The sequence below is a fragment of the Suncus etruscus genome, chromosome 4 (genome assembly GCF_024139225.1).
Source record: "Suncus etruscus isolate mSunEtr1 chromosome 4, mSunEtr1.pri.cur, whole genome shotgun sequence".
Classification (NCBI taxonomy): Eukaryota; Metazoa; Chordata; class Mammalia; order Eulipotyphla; family Soricidae; genus Suncus; species Suncus etruscus.
This window is the reverse complement of record NC_064851.1, coordinates 148,821,586-148,840,419: the sequence shown is the minus strand read 5'-3', so window position 1 is coordinate 148,840,419 and position 18,834 is coordinate 148,821,586. Positions and strand designations below refer to the sequence as shown.

The 18,834-nt window shown below is 35.0% G+C and overlaps 1 non-coding gene across 1 annotated transcript; it reads left to right on the top strand.

The window, feature by feature from the left end:
* Positions 1–18,246: 18,246 nt before the first annotated feature.
* Positions 18,247–18,379, top strand: LOC126007871 (small nucleolar RNA SNORA51). Its single transcript, XR_007495347.1, has one exon. It is a non-coding gene; the product is annotated as a small nucleolar RNA SNORA51 (small nucleolar RNA).
* Positions 18,380–18,834: the final 455 nt, after the last annotated feature.

The window sequence follows — 18,834 nt, the reverse complement described above, 5'->3', positions numbered from 1 at the left end:
ATTGCCTTAATGTTTTTAATTTCCTTTATTAGGTCATATATTCTTTAGGAGGGCAATTTTTTAGGTACAGATCCTGAGGTCACTATGAAAATAACTATTCCTGTTCTTCCTTTTTTAATTAGAAGGATATTATACATTTCATAAGTGCAAGAATCTTGTCTTTTTTTTGGGGGGGGCACACCTGGCAGCGCTCAGGGGTTACTCCTGGCTCCAGGCTCAGAAATTGCTCCTGGCAGGCTCAGGGGACCATATGGGATGCCGGGATTAGAACCACCATCCTTCTGGATGCAAGGCAAATGCCTTACTTTCATGCTATCTCTCCGGCCCCAAGAATCCTGTCTTTTAAGTCAAATGTTTGCATGTAATATTTTTGTTAGTATTTGACTTTGAGCCTTTGAGTATCCTTAATGCTTAGATTTGTCTCATGTAGGCATTCTATCTTTAGATTCATTCTACTTCGCTGTGTCTCTTGTTTCATTTACCCAGGTCATTGATATTTAATAAAATAATTGAGATGAAGGAATCTGTTTCCATCATCTTGTATAAGTCGAGAGCTGTGTAACTTTGTCATGTCTAAAGCAACTTCTTTAATGTTTCTTGAAAATCTGATCTCAAGACCCTGGACTTCCTAAGACAATATCCATGAAACTTTTTTATCATTTCTTCAAATTTGAATAATAACCTAGATGAATAGAATTTTTTTAGTGTCATGTTGATTTTATTGATGTGTTTTATTGTTGTTACATATACCACTGTTCTCTTTTGGCATGTGTGTTCTCATTTTATAGTTCTGCTGTAGACTGATCGAAGAAATTTTGTATATAAAGTCCTTCTTTGATCTTGTTGCTTTTAATATTCTGTCTCTGTTTTTTGGCATTTGTAATTCTGATTACAGTATGTGTTGGAGGGTATTTTTTTGGGTGGTGGTGGTGGTGAGGCTTATTTCAGTTAGGATTTTTCAATCCTCTTGAATCTGAGTGCATGCCCTTAAGAATTGGTGCATGCATTGATTTTCTGACAAGCAATTCTCCTAATTTTCCTTTACATCCTCCTGAGTTTGATGATTCTAATACTGTTTCTCTTAAATTCATTTCAGAAATATTGGATGCATTATTTTTAGACTTTTTAAATATTCAGTTAGTTTCTAAGGAGTACCTGCATCTTATATTTTTGATCACTGATATTTTTATACTGCTGCCATTATTTTGATGTGGCATGTAATCCACAAGCAACTTCAGAGAACACAAAAATTTCTCATTATAGCATTATAAGAACAATCTAATTCTTCCCTCCTAGATACAGGTAGCCTCTACATCTGGACTTTATCATGTTCAATTGTCCCAGACCTTCTGCTTGTCATCCCAACTTTTAGGACCCCATTCACAAACTGAGCCAGTAACTCTGCTTAAGGTTACCTGTTTCAAGAACCATCTGGAATTCAACACTCAGTTTTACTCCTCAGAAAACTCCTGGTAAGTTTAACTACAAAAAACATAGGGTTGAAGAGATAATAAAGCAGTTAAGGCACTTGCCTTGCATGCAGATGATATTTTATCTTTGTCAACCACATATGTCCCTCTGAGTTTTTTCAGGGGTTATTCCTGAGTGAAAAATCAGAAATAAGCATGAAGAATTGTTGGGTATAGCTATAAAATAAAACAAAATAAAATATATGACCCACACAAATAAACAGAAGACACACTGGGGAAGTCAGATACAGTTTGTTTGATTTAATGAGTAAAATAATAGCATGGAAGATTCTACCAGTGACAGTCAACTCTGTAACATTTCAGATAATGACTAGAGATACTATGATGAAGATGTTTAATTAGCTAAAAAATTATGGTATATGTAGTCATCAAAGCACAAGAAAATATGAGTGTAGAAATTGTGAAGTTAGAATATCAAACAAAGGAACTGAAAAATATTGCGGTTGAAATAAACTCAATAGAAAGCCTGAGCTAGTAAAATAACAACATCTAATAAATGAATGGTGAGCTCTGATCTGAGATGCAATGAATCTCTAGAAAGCAACAGAAGATAGAAAAATGTTTGAAAAGAAATGAACAGTACACTAGAGAACTATGGCATGAGTTCAAGAGGAACAAATCAGAGTCATCAGAACTCTTGAAAAATAGGAATGAAAATTTGATGAAGGAATATTCATCAAAGAGATTGTTAGATAAAATTTTTGCATTGTTGAGGAATGCAGTTCTTCAGATTAAAATGCCTCAAGCTCTAGTAAAAAATATAACCAAAAACAAAAGTTTCAGATACATTGTAATCAGAATGACAAAAAAATAAAAGCAGAGACTAAATCCTTATATAACGATATCAAAGGAGCATCTTATATACAAAAGGACTTCCATAAGATTCACATACACTCTATTAAATGAGTTTCTATGACCCAGAACAGAATGGTGTTATATAATTTTTTTAAAAAATTAGTAAAATGAGTGCTACTCTGAGTATCCTACTTAACTGTACTATTATTAAAATTTAAAAGAATAATATAGAAATTAATGGACAACATATCTTAGGAAATCCAAAAGTTAAATTTATTTTTTTCAAGATACATTATTCAAGGACTTCTTTAAAAGAAAAAGCTGCAGGAGTCTTGTGTCTCAGCAATTCTAGTGGGACGGAGTCCTTCACGTAGGAAAACGGGTAACATGAGCGGCTGAATATGAAATATGAAATAATTGAGACTACACAAAATACATTGTATGGGGACCCACATCTGCATCATATTTGATTACAGGCGAGAGACAAACTTTACTTTTTCAGCTGATCTATTAAGCACAACTCTGGTATGCAAGGTATTTCCAGGGAAACAAAGGGCAGAGAATTTTAGGAGAAGAAAGACAATGATACCAACCCCTAGAATATACATATCTAAAGGTGAAAAGAAATCCTTAGCTGGGGGCCGGAGAGATAGCATGGAGGTAAGGCGTTTGCCTTTCATGCAGGAGGTCATCGGTTCGAATCCCGGTGCCCCATATGGTCCTCTGTGCCTGCCAGGAGCAATTTCTGAGCCTGGAGCCAGAAATAACCCCTGAGCACTGCCGGGTGTGACCCAAAAACCACAAAAAAAAAAAAAAAAAAAAAAAAAAAAGAAATCCTTAGCTGAAAGGGAGGAAGTTCTAGTTTAGAAAGGAGTGTTCTGGTTTTGCAAGAAGCTTCTAATAGCAAAAGAAGAAAAACTGGTAGCTGGTGACTGGCTGAACTCAATCTTTGAGTTGCAAATTAACTAGTCCGAGGGAACTTAGCAGTTTTATTTGGTACTGAAATTTCTTTTGACTGCAGAAAAACTGAGGCCGAATTTCTGTAGTTTATGCAAGGGAGACAAAGTCAAATAAAAGGAAAAGAAAAATATAATGTCACAGCCATGTCAGAAATATAGCCAGTAATCCACGCAAGGGTTATGATTTTCTTACACTGACGGGCCTTCTGGCTGAATTATTTCTTGGGGAAAATGAGGCACTTCATCAGGAAAGCCATTAGACACATCTGGAGTGTCTTCCCTAATAGTGGAGACATCCATGTTACATACAGTGACAGAAAAGTCAAAAATAACAAACACATTCTTTTATAAAAAAAAAAAGTGGCAATAAATGTCATTATAGCAATAATTTTTGTCAGTGTCAATTTCCTGAACTCACTAACCAAGAGACACAGAAAAACTGAATATAACTTTCAGCTGTCTACAATAGACACATTTGAACTATCATGGTACATGCATATTCAAAGACAATACTGACAGAAAATGTTCCTTAAAAAGGCTGGGATGGATATACTTATAAAGTATCATTGTCACAGTGCTCCCTTCTCTTTTCTAACTCACTCCCCACCTTTCTATGGCAAACTTCTGACCATGGACTAATCCTCCTTGCCCTCAGCCTTATAGTCTTTGGGTATTATTATCATACTGTCTTTTTTATATCACACAAATGAGTGAAATAATTTTCTCTCTCTTTCCTTTGACTCATTTAACTCAGCATATTACTTTTCATGGAAAATGATTACTCTGTATAAGAACAGGCTGCTAAAGAAAAGGTGATTCAATATACTGGATATCTCTTCAATAACAATATTGCAAACTAAGATGTTTAAAATGAAAAAAGGAAATGAGAAAAAGAGAGTCAAAGACAGGAGAGACAAAGAGAAAAGAAAATATTTGTTATATAGGAATTCTAGAAGGGGGGACAGAAGTGAAACTGGGGACACTGGTGCAGCAATTGTGCCCTGATAAAGGAATGGGTATTGGAATATTATATGCTGAAACTCAGTCATGGGACAACTTAGGTACTACTTATGTATAAATCATTTATAGATAAGTAATTAAACTATACAGATCATTTGAAACTAGTTTTTAATTTATTTTAGAGTGAAAATGGTTTGCCATACTTTTTGCAGGAAGGTGTTAAAAATGAGACATTTATGAGTCCTCAGTAAGCAATAAAATCTGTAGCAACTAAGTTTATTTAACAAGGATAGAATTATTATGGTATTTTTTTGTTTTTTGTTTTTGTTTTGGGGGGCGCAGGGCACACCCAGTTGATGCTCATGGGTTACTCCTGGCTAAGCACTCAGAAATTGCCCCTAGATTGGGGGAACCATATGGGATGCTGGGGGATGGAACCGCAGTCCTTCCTTGGCTAGTACTTGCAAGGTGCCACCTCACCGACAGAATAAACTTATTCCTAGAAAAATAGTAGTTAATTTCTTCACTAATATAATATATCTATTTATTACAATATATTAGGGGACTTAAATCACTGATTATCAAGCATATCATGGCAGTCTATGATTGTTCCTAACACAAGATTTTCTTTTTACTTAAATCTCTAGAGACAGAGGTCTCATTTTATCATTCATGATGGAACAGAAATTTTCCATACACCACAAAAGGACCTAGGGGAGAGTAAATGAATATGTATGGAACATGTATGGAGTCTTTAGTTATTCCCATGACAGTATACTTCAAAGGCAGAGAAACCCTGTATCTCTTAGGCCAAGGGAATTCCTTATCTAATTTTCCCAATATTTACTGTGGCCTATGCAAAAAAAGAAGCACAAAATAATTTTGGGGGGAGTTTTGTTATTGTTGTTGATGTTGTTTTTTATTTTGTGTGTTTTGTTTCGTTTTTATTCCAGGGACAGTGGTTATTTTGTGGTGGTTGTTTTTATTGCCGTGGTGCATTTTGGATATTTTGTTTGATTTTTCTTTTTTTATTGTTGCTGTATTTCTCTTCCTTTTTCCCTTTCTTCTCTCAAATTAATATTTATAGCCTCTAGAAAGATTCTGCCCATTGTTTGCTTGTTTGATTTTTACCCCAGTTTACTTTTTTTCTCAAACAGAACCACAGAACTTGAACCATCTTGTTCCACTTCTCAAATTGAGGGGGAAATAATGTATCTATTGGACTTAAATGGAAATAAACCAAACAGTTTTATGATCACTAAGTAGTAATAAAAATGATTGGACTTAAACACCAAACCCTAAACCAACAACAACAGAATCGATACCCAATCTTACAACAAGCTAGACAGAGGGGACCACTTATACATGCAAGCCTGGGGGGTAAGAGAAGGGGATATGGGATGCATAGCTGGAAATGGGGGTGAGGGAGGACATCTTTGGTGGTGTGAATTCCCCTGATTCAATGGTCAATCTGTACCTAAAAAATTACTGAGAAAGATTTATAATCCACTTTGGTCAAAATAAAAATTATTATTAAAAATATGTTATATTTTTTTCTTAATGAGAGGTTCCTAATTGAATTGATATTCTGCCACATATGAATATGTTTTTTGTTTTTGTTTTGTTTTGTTTTTTTGATTTTTTGGATCACACCCGGCAGTGCTCAGGGGTTACTCCTGGCCCTGTGCTCAGAAATCGCTCCTGGCAGGCTCGGGGGACCATATGGGATGCCGGGATTTGAACTGATGATCTTCTGCATGAAAGGCAAACGCCTTCCCTCCATGCTATTTCTCCAGCCCCTATTAGTCTTTTTTTTTTTTTTTTTTTTTTTTGTGATTTTTTGGGTCACACCGGCAGTTGCTCAGAGTTTTTTCCTGGCTCTGTGCTCAGAAATTGCTCCTGGCAGGCATGGGGGACCATATGGATGCCGGGATTCGAACCGATGACCTTCTGCATGAAAGGTAAACGCCTTATCTCCATGCTATCTCTCCGGCCCAAATAATAATTAGTCTTTATCCTGGCAGGTATTATATTTTTCTGAAGAAATGACTATTGACAAAAATAGCTAACTTCTTCTTGAGAAGTCATACTTTATGGAGTTCAGAAAGTTTTCATCATGTTCAGATTTCAGTTTTGGGATATGGTAGGCGCATTTGGTTATGCTTAAAGTTTACTCCTGGCTCTGTGATCTTGCTCAGGGATCTTGCCTGGCAAAGCTCAGGGATTTACATGAGGTCTGTGATTGAACCCCATGCCAGCTGCATGTAAGGCAAGGACCCTACCTTCCACAGCAGGTGCAATCTCTCCAGAGCCTATATTTAATTTTTTTTTACTTTATTAAAGAAAAATGCATCATATAGTTGACCATAATATATTTGCATCCAGATAATGAGAGAAAAAATTATTTTAAAAAAGTATAAAAGAAAATTTTAAAAAAAGAAGAAAGTTTAAAAAAATGGAAAGAAAAAAAATTCAGTAGTAATGACAATGTGAAAATTATTGTATCTACAACAAAGTCATAATAAAATAGCAGATAGCTCTTGTTAGCTATCCATTTTGATCAGGTTGTGACTTCAAAGAGAATCATCAAGGTGTGGAGGGAGTGTATGGGGCTGGCCCAGTGCAAACATGGTTTATGGCTTATGTATTTCTATTTAATTTTTAAAAGTGTCCTCATTCCTTTGGTAAACCTACAGAATACAGCTAGTGCATGAATACAGACAATGTCTTGGATTGGACAATCTAGCTTGCCTGGAGCCCTAGAGTTGGTCTTCTGCCAGGAAACTTCAGGGGTAGGGTCTCCTTGTATTTCTAGCAAGGTTTTCTTCCTTTCCATGTCCCCCATACTTTGGTGGGCCTATGCAAACGATAATTGCCACTTCTAAACACTGTTTTTTACTGTGGCTCCTTTGACTCTAAACCTTAAAAAAAAACACTTAAACTTTTGAGGTTAACTTAAACTAATATGCATGTGCATGGAAATGTAAAAACTTACTATGTCTTCAAGTTTAAGGAGTTACATAAATTTTATGGCTTTAGATTGCTTTGTGTACTGCTAAGAAATATTATAATTTACTACAATCTGGGGTCTTGCGGGACAAAGTAATTCTACATGGGTTCTGTTTTATTTTTCTTTGATTATAAGTTCAAAATTAACGTGTCAGCAGGGGGATTTCTTCTGAGAACTCTGTTTTTGGGTAATTTCCTTCCACTATAACTTTACCTTATCCTCTTTCTTTGCATCACTGTTTACATAATTAAAAATAAAAAGGTTACCAACCAATTAATTAAATTCCGTTATTAATATTAATTATTTGTTTTTTAATTTTAATATTTTTTTGGTTTTGGGACTACAGTGATGCTCAGGGATTACTCCTGGCTATGCACTCAGAAATCACTCTTGGTTTGGGGGACCATATGGGATGCTGGGGAATTAAACAGCTGTATGTCCTAGGCTAGCGTGGGCAAGGCAGATGCCTTACTGCTTGCACCACCGCTACAGCCCATTAATATTAATCATTAGCATTCATTGTCTACATATGACCAGAAACATTCAAATTATTGTTTGAATTCTATTTATCCTGCCAAATGTGCTTATCATTTTATTCTACATTTGTAACTTTTTGCATTTTTCTCTTTTTTTTATTTTAAAATAATTATAAATTTACTAAGCTTATATACAAAAATATTTGCTTTCTTGATTATCTATTTTAGTCTTTAAACTCAATTATCACAAATCTTAGAAGTTATTTGTGTCGGTTAAATCATCTATCTAAATTCAAATAGTATTCAAGCTTTTCTATTGTGACTTTTTGCATTTATATTCCACACACAGTATATATCTGATGATTCAGTATTTATTCAGTTCTCATATAACAAAAGTACAGTAAACACCTTGTCTAAATAAAAAGTCATTAACGGATGGTGGATGGTTTTCTTACAGTATTCAATATTCTTACAATTTTAAGTAAATTGTTTGCTCAAATTATTTTATTTTTTGTTTTTGTTTTGTTTTGTTTCTATACATGGCAATGCTCAGGTTTTACTCCTGGCATTACTGAGGCAAACATATGGAATGCCAGGGATTGAACCTTTCCAGCTGCATGCAAGGATAACACTCTAGTCTGTACTGGGCCTCAAGCCCCTTAATTTAGTTTTTCCAACAATTTCTGGTATAGATGTTAACAATATTGTTTTACAGAGTTATAAACTAAGGTTCAAAAAATTTTAAATTCCAAAACAAGTTTTCAACGCAGTAGAAAACGAGTGAAGTATACGGACCCATGTCTGCCTGATACAGATGCTTCAGGATACATATCTTAATATCTGGGATTTCAAAGATCTATCAATATTCATCAAAGAAGTTCAAGTAGCCAAATTCAAAGTCAGCTCTCTCAAGTGCCTGCTTTTTAAAGTAAACCCAGTGGCTGTTAAGGTTTGACTGTAGATATAGTCAAGAAATTGAGACGAATCCCAGAAAGACAGTGTGAAGAATTTCTTAATTCCTTTCATATGTGTAGAGTTTCTATGTTTTCAAGAGAGTGCCTTTGATCTAACAATCAGATAAGATAAGCCAGGAAGTAATTTGGAATTTTTCTAAATATACATCATCCTAAGGGCAGAAAACAAGGGGGTGCCTATTAGGTGGACGCACATAAGAAGAGCAGCTTGGGCCTTAGGCAATATTGAGCTCTGGCTTCCAATTTGAACTAGGCAGGAAGAAGCTGGAGATGAAGAAAGTAAGCAAACTTATTTGCTGTATAAATTGTGGGTAAATTTGAAGCTAGGGATTCTGAATTGTTGAGCTATGCTTTGTGGTTTCCATAACAACTAATGACAGATAATGAGACAAACAGGCATGACTCATAAAAACTATTCCTATCCAGATCTTAGAGGCCAAATTTGGTCATTGGGAGACATTTGAAGAATAGTCATCTTTGACTTGCTAGTTGCAAATAAAGGACAAAGTATTGACTTCAAGAAGTAACCACAGAGATTTATACATTCATTGTGGGAAATAAAGGCTGCTATCTCCAAGAGCAAAGAGTTATACATTCATTTATTGGAATCAATGCTATTAAGGATATTGCTATTTCCTCCTAAGGCCCAATACTCTTGAAGGAGTATTGAGCACACTGCTTTCATAGACAGTATCTATGTTTGACAATATGATATTCAGAGACAGATTAGGTAAAAGGACACAGGAAATTTAATAGCATATTTTAGGGTAGGGCTAGGTCTAAGCCCAGATTATGTTTATTTCCATTAAGTCAATAGATACATGAAACATGTTTACATGTCAGGGTCTTTCTTTTACATGTCTAGGTCTTTCTTTTACAAAAGAACAGCAATTTAAATACTATTTTGTCCATAATATCTTTTTCTTTTACTTTTTTTTATTTAAAGCAATGTAATTCACTAAGTTTTCAGAGTTAAGTTTTAGACATACAATATTTCAGCACAAAGCTACCAGTAGTGTCAACCTCCTCAACCTCCTTCCACCAATGTTACCAGAGTCCATTCCATACCACCCCACTCCCCAACTGCCCCTGCTACAACTTGCCATCATAAAAGGTACAAATTTAAGTTAGTTTGTTAAAGTTGGGGTCTTAAGATTTTAGTGTTGTTGACTCCATGGCTTGAATATTTAGGTCGGTCCTTTCTTAACACCATCAATGCACCTGAGTCTCCTTAGCCCTATTATTTTTCATTTGTCTTTCTCCTCCACACAGTTTCTTTCCTTTTCCTCACTATACTCTGGGGCCAAAAATATTCTAGATAACCCCCACTACATTCCTTCATGCACTTATTCTAAATACACATATAAATCGTATCATCCTGTATTTATTCTTCTTCTGGCTTACTTTGTTTAACACAATACCTTCCAGTTCCTTCCACGTTGCAGTGAATTACATTATTTCATCCTTCAGTACAATGCTACAGCTATGTAGTTTTCATTGTATCTTTAAAAAAAAGTGAGGATTATGCATTTATATGACCTAGCAATTTTACATTTTTGCATTTACTCCACAGATTCCAAAACACAACATTCAAAAGAATTTTATTTTTGTTCGTTTGTTTTTGTTTTGGGGCCACACTCGGTGATGCTCGGGGTTACTCTTTGCTATGCACTAAGAAATTTATCCTGGCTTGGGGGACCATATGGGATGCCGGGGGCTCGAATCATGGTTTGTCCTAGGTCAGACTGTGCAAAGCAAACACCCTATTGCTTGTGCCACTGCTCCGGCCCCAAGATACATATATTTTATACATGTTTTAACACTATTCACAATAGCCACAATTTGGAAAATAACCCAATTGTCTAAAAACACATGAGTAGATAAATAAATTGTGTAATTCACTATACGCAATAAATTACTACTCAACTATAAAAATAATTGAAATCATGCAATTTCCTCTAACATGGATATTACTAGGAAGTTTAAAGCTGAGTGAAAAAATAAGAAAAAGAAAAAAATATAATTTGATCTCTTTTACATGTGAACATAATTATAAAGAAATATAGGGGATTGCAATTTTGCAGTGGTAACAGCAGAGATAGAACTATAAAATGGTCAGTTTAGGGATATTATAAGTAAAAAAAGAGGGGAATACAGGAAATTTTTTAATAGATACTAACATTCTGGCAGTTTTAGAGAGGTATTAGAATATTATATGTTTGAAACTACACTATTACTGCTGTAATAATAGTTATACTAGAAGATTAAAATAAAATAATGTAATTCACCACTATATGGGTGAATATGAGTTATTCTGCTGAGTGAAGTCAGCCAAAAGGAAAGGGAGAGATGCAGAATGATCTGTCTCATATATTGGTTATAAAAAGATAAAGTAAGGGAGTAAAAAGTAGCCAGAGGCATCTAACTGAACTGGAGGTATATGGGAGAGACCTCTGGGACACTGAGGGGAGAGAAGGGCACACTAGTGATGAGTGTGGTGTTGGCATGATTCATCTATGTATGAAACATTAATTAGCCATAATGTAAAACAAAGAACCTCAATTTGAAACAAAATGAAATATTAATAATATAGAATAGTTACTACTAACACTGTAAAAGTGGTAATAAGTGAGGGAAAGTAATGGATCTATTTCTATTTTTCTATCAAGTCCCTTTGAATGCATCACTGAATTATTTTAAAGGGTAAAGTGCACATTGTGTTAATTCTACCCATACATCAGATTTGCTTTCTCCATGCCAACAGTTGCAGAACACAAGGGAGCACACAGGTAAATGTGAACAGGGTTTGAATTTTGGAAGCTTAACTTTCTATTTTACTTTTAAAAACTGAATATTTTCATGTCTGAAAAGCTCTGAAGTTCCAAAACATCTACATTGTAAACCCTGTTTTTAATTATGTGAATAGAGTAGACCTCTATAGTAGCTGGAAAGACTGTAGTCAAATGTTTACCTAATGAAACATATCTCAGGATGATTTCTTATTTCTGTATTTACAGTACTTCACAGCTAGATTGCTTTCGATCTCAGGGATAAGGATCTGGAGCATAAGATATACATTATCTTGTTCAGCCAACATGTTAAGTATTGCTATGCCTGACAAGTCAAAATTTGTTATTTTAATGATTGACTTATAATCCCCCCTTCCCTCTGTTACTCTAACCATACCTGATTGCTGTGTTAATGCATTTAGCTGTGTTACTACGTAGGGGTTAAACACCAGAATATAGTGTTTAGCAAACATGGAGTGTCAAGAATGCAGTTTTGTGCTCTTCAATGGCTCATATGGCTTCTGATTGCTGTGCTTCCAGACTGTTGTGGTGCATGTACAGGAGTTTGTGAGGGGCTATGTACTTCCTAGCCATGTTTCTTGCATATCGTTTCAATGAGGTGTGTGTGTGTGGATTGGGGTGAGGGTGGTTGTTTTCATTCCTTCTTTTGCACTTGACTGCACCTGCCTGCAGGGTAGCTGGAAATTGGGAATCATAGGCTATAACATGGGGATAGGTCCAAAGGGCAGAACTGTTGTGACTGTGCTTGGTACTTTATGTCAAACCGGAGACTGAATTTGTAACACTATACTTAACAAAGTATGGATTTTGAGCTATTAAAGTAGTCCCCTGGCACATTTTAATGTAATTATTCCTTGACTGCGAATTGCCCGCCTTTTTAACTGTATATAATTGGACCCTGCCCTTGTGAGAGAGTCTATAAAAGTTTTGTACTCAGTATCCATATTGGCTTCTCCAGTCAGTTTGGATTTGGTAAACAACACTTTTATTGTTTTGTTTTCTTTATCTCCATGCAGTGGTGATATTTTACTTTAGTTAAAACATCCAAATTGCATCTTTTGTCTTCAGATTGCTACACATCTAAGTCCTTTATACATCCTGATCCTTCAGCTTTTTTCTCACTATTTTTACTGTTTTAGGTATTCTTTAATCTTCATTTCAAACGTTTTTTTCAGCAGCAACAATGTTTTAATGTGTTTATATCTAAATTAATGGAACATTCACTTTGTCTTTGAAGGAAATGACAACCCATCTCCCATTTTTCAATTCCTCCAGAGAACCTCTAGAGGATTTCAATTTGCAATATATTTATAGGGCTTTGTTTGTTTACACAGCCCTAATATTCACATATATTGATTTATATCAGTGTATTTATTTAAACTGAAAACCAAAAAAAAAAAGAGCTTTCCCAAAATGAGTTTATGTCAAGTTTCTGGACAAAGTAAATTTGTTTTCTTTCAGTTATAATTCTCTCCAAACAATATACTATCAGGGGAAACCTAAGAAACAGCAGTTACAACTCATCCTCTTGTGGCTTTATGTCAAGTTTCTGCATAAACCAAGACTAAGTTACACACACAGTACAGAAATCAAGAGAAACAAAAGATTCACTCCCTCTGGAATGAGTTCTGGATCTCAGCAGGCAACAAACAGAAAATAAAATTTTCAGGAATAGAAAGTGAAGCTTCTTCTATCCCCAGTTGAGCACACTAATCTGGGCATTCTCACTATTTTAAACCTTTAGTTCAAGATATACAAACTAAACATCATTAGACAAATGAAAACATAGAGCCCTCGCTTTGATTCCCAGTACCACAAAGATATACAAACTAAACATCATTAGACAAATGAAAACATAGAGCTCTCTCTTTGATTCCCAGTACCACAAAACAAAAGACCACCTGTATAGTTCCTATCTTCTGAATTGAATACAGAAGTCAGTAGAATACACAATCCATCTAATACATTTCTTGAGAAATGGAGAAGCCAGAAATAAAGAGGCAAATACAACCTGTCCAGTGCATTATGCATAACATCCTTGCCAAAAAAATATTTTTTGCTGAGTAACTGCTTAGCTAGTAGGCAATTGTGTAATACAAGTAATTAGTTGGGAATTTCATTTGAAAGTATTTGGTGATGGGGTATAAGGATGAAAAACTTGGCAGTTTTTACTCAGGGTTTACACCTGGCTCTGAATTTAGTGTTCAGTCCTGGTGGAACTTGGAGATCAAACTTTGCTGCATACAAAAACGTGGCCTATCTTCCTATACTATCGCTCTAGGCCTACCTTGACAATAAAATTTTAAGTTTGGCTTCTGCTTGTGGCAAATAGATATATCAATCTTAAAATGGTAGATTATAAATAAATGATATTCCAGTATAAAACTATTAAAATAGTGGCTGAATACAGGTACATAGCAAGATACAGAGAGTTCAGCAATACAATTTACTAAAAGATGGAAATAAGAGTGTAAAGCTGGGGACCAGAAAGATAGTACAGCGGTAGGGCATTTGCCTTGCACATGCCTGACCTGGGTTCAATCCTCAGTATATTATAAGTTCCCTGAGCACCACCAGGAGTAATTTCTAAATGCAGAGCTCTGAGCATTGCTGAGTGTGACCCTAACACAAAATAAAAACAAGGCAAAAAGAATGTAAAGTTAAATTGCATATTAAACCAGAAAATAAGAGCATATCCATTTGCAAATCCTTTAGAGAGCAGTCAACCTTCCCAATCATTAAAACAAGAATTTTACCAAGTTATGCAGCTATTCAGGAGGCAGCTATTAATTGACAAGTCTTTGTGAGCATTCATTATCAATTATTTAGCCAATTAGCTACAACAGTGGGGCTCTTTAAAAAGGCCCATTTTAAAGAAAAAGTCATATTGTTAAGTTTTTTCCTTATATCCTCTATCAGAGCATCTTGATTTCAAATGTATTACTGTCCTAATTGTATGTAATGAATATTCATTAACATGCCTAATATTTGTTATTGCAAACAACCACAAACCAATACAAATGTGTTTAATGTTAGTTTATGCTAATGGCCAAGCACATATCTAATTTCTTACATATTAGCATGAAGAAACCATATATTTTAATTAAATATAATTTGAGTCATCCGATTGGAACATGGCAGGTAGGTTTATTTGCACATTTATGTATCATTTGTTCATACTTAGAAACTACAATATTCAATCACCCAAAATACATCTCTTCAAAATATTTGAAATCTATTGAGTCATGGAGGTTAATTATTGCAAATTATTTATTACATTGTGGACAAAAGAAATAACCATCTTTGTTGGGGCCGGAGTTGGTGGCACAAGCGGTAGGGCATTTGCCTTGCATGTGCTAACCTAGGACAGAGTATGGTTTGATCCCCCGGCATCTCATATGGTCCTCCAAGACAGGGGTAATTTCTGAGTGCATAGCCAGGAGTAACCCCTGAGAGTCACTGAGTGGCCCAAAAAAGCAATATATATATTTACATACACACACACACACACACACACACACACACACACACACACACACACACACATATATATATATATATATATATATATATAATCTTCTCTGATCTTGAATCATATTTACTTACTAGTAGTTTGGGGGACATCTTGAGTACAGTAGCAGACTTGCTTGGGAAAATTACTCTCTAACTGATTGTTTTGGTTCTGGAACAGATTTGATTGCAGAGAGACTGTCTATGATCAAGTGCAATTCTCAGGAAGCTCTGGAATTTGGAAATGGTTGATCCATTTGAGACAGACTGAAGCAATGTGCCACAGATCGATTTTCTGAAAGTATTTTCTAAGCCCATAAGCTACTTTTGTCATCCTAGAGCAATGGTAAAATTACCCAATAGATTACTTAAAAAGAAAATTTTATTTCAATGGTATACAAAAACTGAAATAAATATTTGAAACCTTGAATGTTGACAACTGGTACTTCTATTTCAATATATTTTGAAAAGACTAGAAACTATCGAACAAGCAACCATTAGTGCATTTGTTAAAGAATAAGTCACTGAAATTGGTGAACTTTTTTTCATTACTTAAATAAGGAAAATAAAGCTAACAGGTTAGATGACTTGCTCAGTGTCAGAATGAGTGAATGATTCAATAAGAACTGAGGAGCCCAGTTCTGTTCTAAATGCATTGTTCTTAGTGGAAAATGGAAAAGAAAAGAGTAAAATATTCAGCATAATAAAAGTTGAGTAATAATACTGAAGGACTTTCCTTTTCAAAATATTAAGTGAGACTAAGAATAAACATGCTATCCTCTCTATTAGCTAACACATTTAAATATAAATTACATGAACTTGTTCTAACTCAAAATTATTTAATATTTGCAATTTCAAATTATTCTTATCTGTGAGTTGCTATCTCTCCAGACACTACATTTTTGTGGCATTTTTAGCACTTAGTATATTGCCATTCATATGGAAATAACACAGGAAATATTGATAACAGTAATGGACAAAATTAAGTTATATAATCTAAAATAAAGATATTATTACATGTTACACTTTAGACTCTTATGGAGTCCCACAGAGACTCAGAATGCTTGAAAAAGTCTAAGACTTTCAGGGAGTTTTATTAGTTGGTGGGTGTACATGGTCCCAGATCCATATCATACAGCTTTGATCATAATTTTTCCAAACCTTTTAATGAGTAGAGTACATCTTTCTAGAGTAGATTTGCACAAGTAGATAAACATGTTATATTGTCACAATACTGGGAAAAGTCGTTATGATTGTGAGGTCATTTTAGCAATCAGTTGTTTCCAAAAAATCCCATAAGTTAGTAATAATTAGTAAGGACCATCTTCAGACTTGTAAGTTTTAAGAATTTCCCTGTCTCTGGTTTTATAAGTTGATTACTTATATGGAGCTTGTTTTTAAAACAAACAAACAAACAAACAAACAAACAAAACCCAGCAAAATAGTAGTCTGGAGAGAAGATATTTTCCCTTGTGTCAATCCCTTACAAAACACAAGGGCATAATGTTTTTTTTTTTTTTTTTTTTTTTATAAAAGAGGTCATCTTTAAAGAATATCTTGAGCATAAGTAAGAGTGTGAGCTTTGGAATCAGGACAGTCAAACTGTTACACCATGGCTTACTATATGAGACTTTGGACAAGTTACCAGTCAATGTCCTGAGGTTTATTATTTGTAAAATAGGAAAATAGCAGAACCAAAACAAGCAAAAATTAAAATTAAAAATGTGATGGAGGCAGCTAACTTTACATTATAAAATAAACACATTAAAATGTATAACTATTAAGAAATTAAATATATAAAGAAAATATAGATATTCCCATTAAGTCTTTTGAGATAGGCTTGGGTTGTAAATGAGATCCAGGATATATTTTTGTCACACACATGGTCTTATAAAGTCTGAGAAATGGTTTGCAGCAGTAATGGATCAGGTAGTGTCCTTGAGCTGTGTGATTCCTCTGGTGCTGTGTCCATAGCATGCAACAGTCTACATTGAGGGGGTAGGAGAATGAGTCAGCAGGAGTGATGATGCAGCTTCTTGTTTGAGTGGGAGATGTAGGGCTGAGAGGGTGTCCTTTTGCTCTGGGAACCAAGTGGCAGCTTACTAAGGGAAGAACTGAGGGTTAAGAACTGAGGGTAAAGTGGTCAAATAGGGAGAGATAACAGATCATGATTGAGGGGGTGAGATATAGAAGGAGTTCTGAAAGGGTGGAGGAATAATATATCACAGGGGCTATATACAATATTACAATATAGATTAGGCAAATATAGTGGAGTCCACTGCATACAAACTCATGCTCACATATATACAGACATTAGATATCTATTCATAGGTTAAAGTTGGAGGCCTGACCTAATCAGGTGGGTAAGAGATCTTAAAAATAATTGAATTTTCCTAGGGATATATCCTAGGAACACAAAAATACAATACAGGGCCCAGAAAGATAGCACAGCGGTGTTTGCCTTGCAAGCAGCCGATCCAAGACCGAAGGTGGTTGGTTCAAAACCCGGTGTCCCATGTGGTCCCCCGTGCCTGCCAGGAGCTATTTCTGAGCAGATAGCCAGGAGTAACCCCTGAGCGCCGCCGGGTGTGGCCCAAAAACCAAAAACCAAACAAACAAACAAACAAAAATACAATACAAAAATCCCTTTCTCACACCTATATTCATAGCAGCGTTATTTACAATAGCCAGACTCTGGAAACAGCCTAGATGCCCATCAATAGATGAATGGTTAAAGAAACTATGGTACATATACACAATGGAATATTAGCAGCCATCAGAAGAGATGAAGTCATGAAATTTTCCTATACATGGATGTATGTGGAATCTATTATGCTGAGTGAAATAAGTCAGATGGAGAGAGATAAACACACAATGGTCTCCCTCATCTATGGGTTTTGAGAAAAATGAAAAACATTTGTGTAATGATTCTCAGAGACAAAATAGAGGAGGACTGGAGGGTCCATCTCCCAACATGAAGCTCCCAACAGGGATCATTTAATGCAGTCACAGAAATAATTACACTGAGAACTATCATAACAAAATGTGACTGAATGAGGGAAGTAGAAAGCCTGTCTAGAGTACAGGCCGGTGTGGGATGGGAAGGAAGGACACTTGGGATATTGGTCATGGGAATGTTGCACTGGTGAAGGATTTTATATATATATATATTTATATATAATATATATATATTTATATATATTTTATATATATATATTTTTTAATCAAAAAAGAAAAGAAAAGAAAAGAAAAGAAAAGATAAGGCCTCCCAATTCTTACCACAGGCTGTGTTCTTTACACTGACTGTATAGAAAGAGGAAGTACAATAAATGCACCCCATATACACTTCAACACAGTCCCTTTGCCTGGTCTGTATTGTGAATTGGGGGACAAAAAAATTGAATTTTCTCACTCATTACCATTGTCATGATAATTGTTAGTGTAGTCATTTCTCTAATTGCATTCACCATTTTTTTTTTGGGTAAACTTCATATCATGAGGAGGTCCTTCCAGTCCTCATCTCTATTGTCTCTGGGTTTTATTACAATAATGTCTTTTATTTTTCTTAAATCTCATAGAAGAGTGAGACTAATCTATTACTATCTCTCTCTCTGACTTACATCACTTAGCATCATGTAAAAGAAAATTTCATGATTTCCACTCTCCTGTCAGCTGCATAGTATTTTATTGTGTATATGTACCACAGTTTCTTTAGTCATTCATCATTTTCAGGCATCTGGGTCGTTTCCAGATTCTGGTCATTGTAAATCGTGCCACAACAAATATAGGTGTGCAGAAGCTATTTTTGTATTGTGTTTTTGTGTTCCTAGGATATATTCCTAGGAGTGGT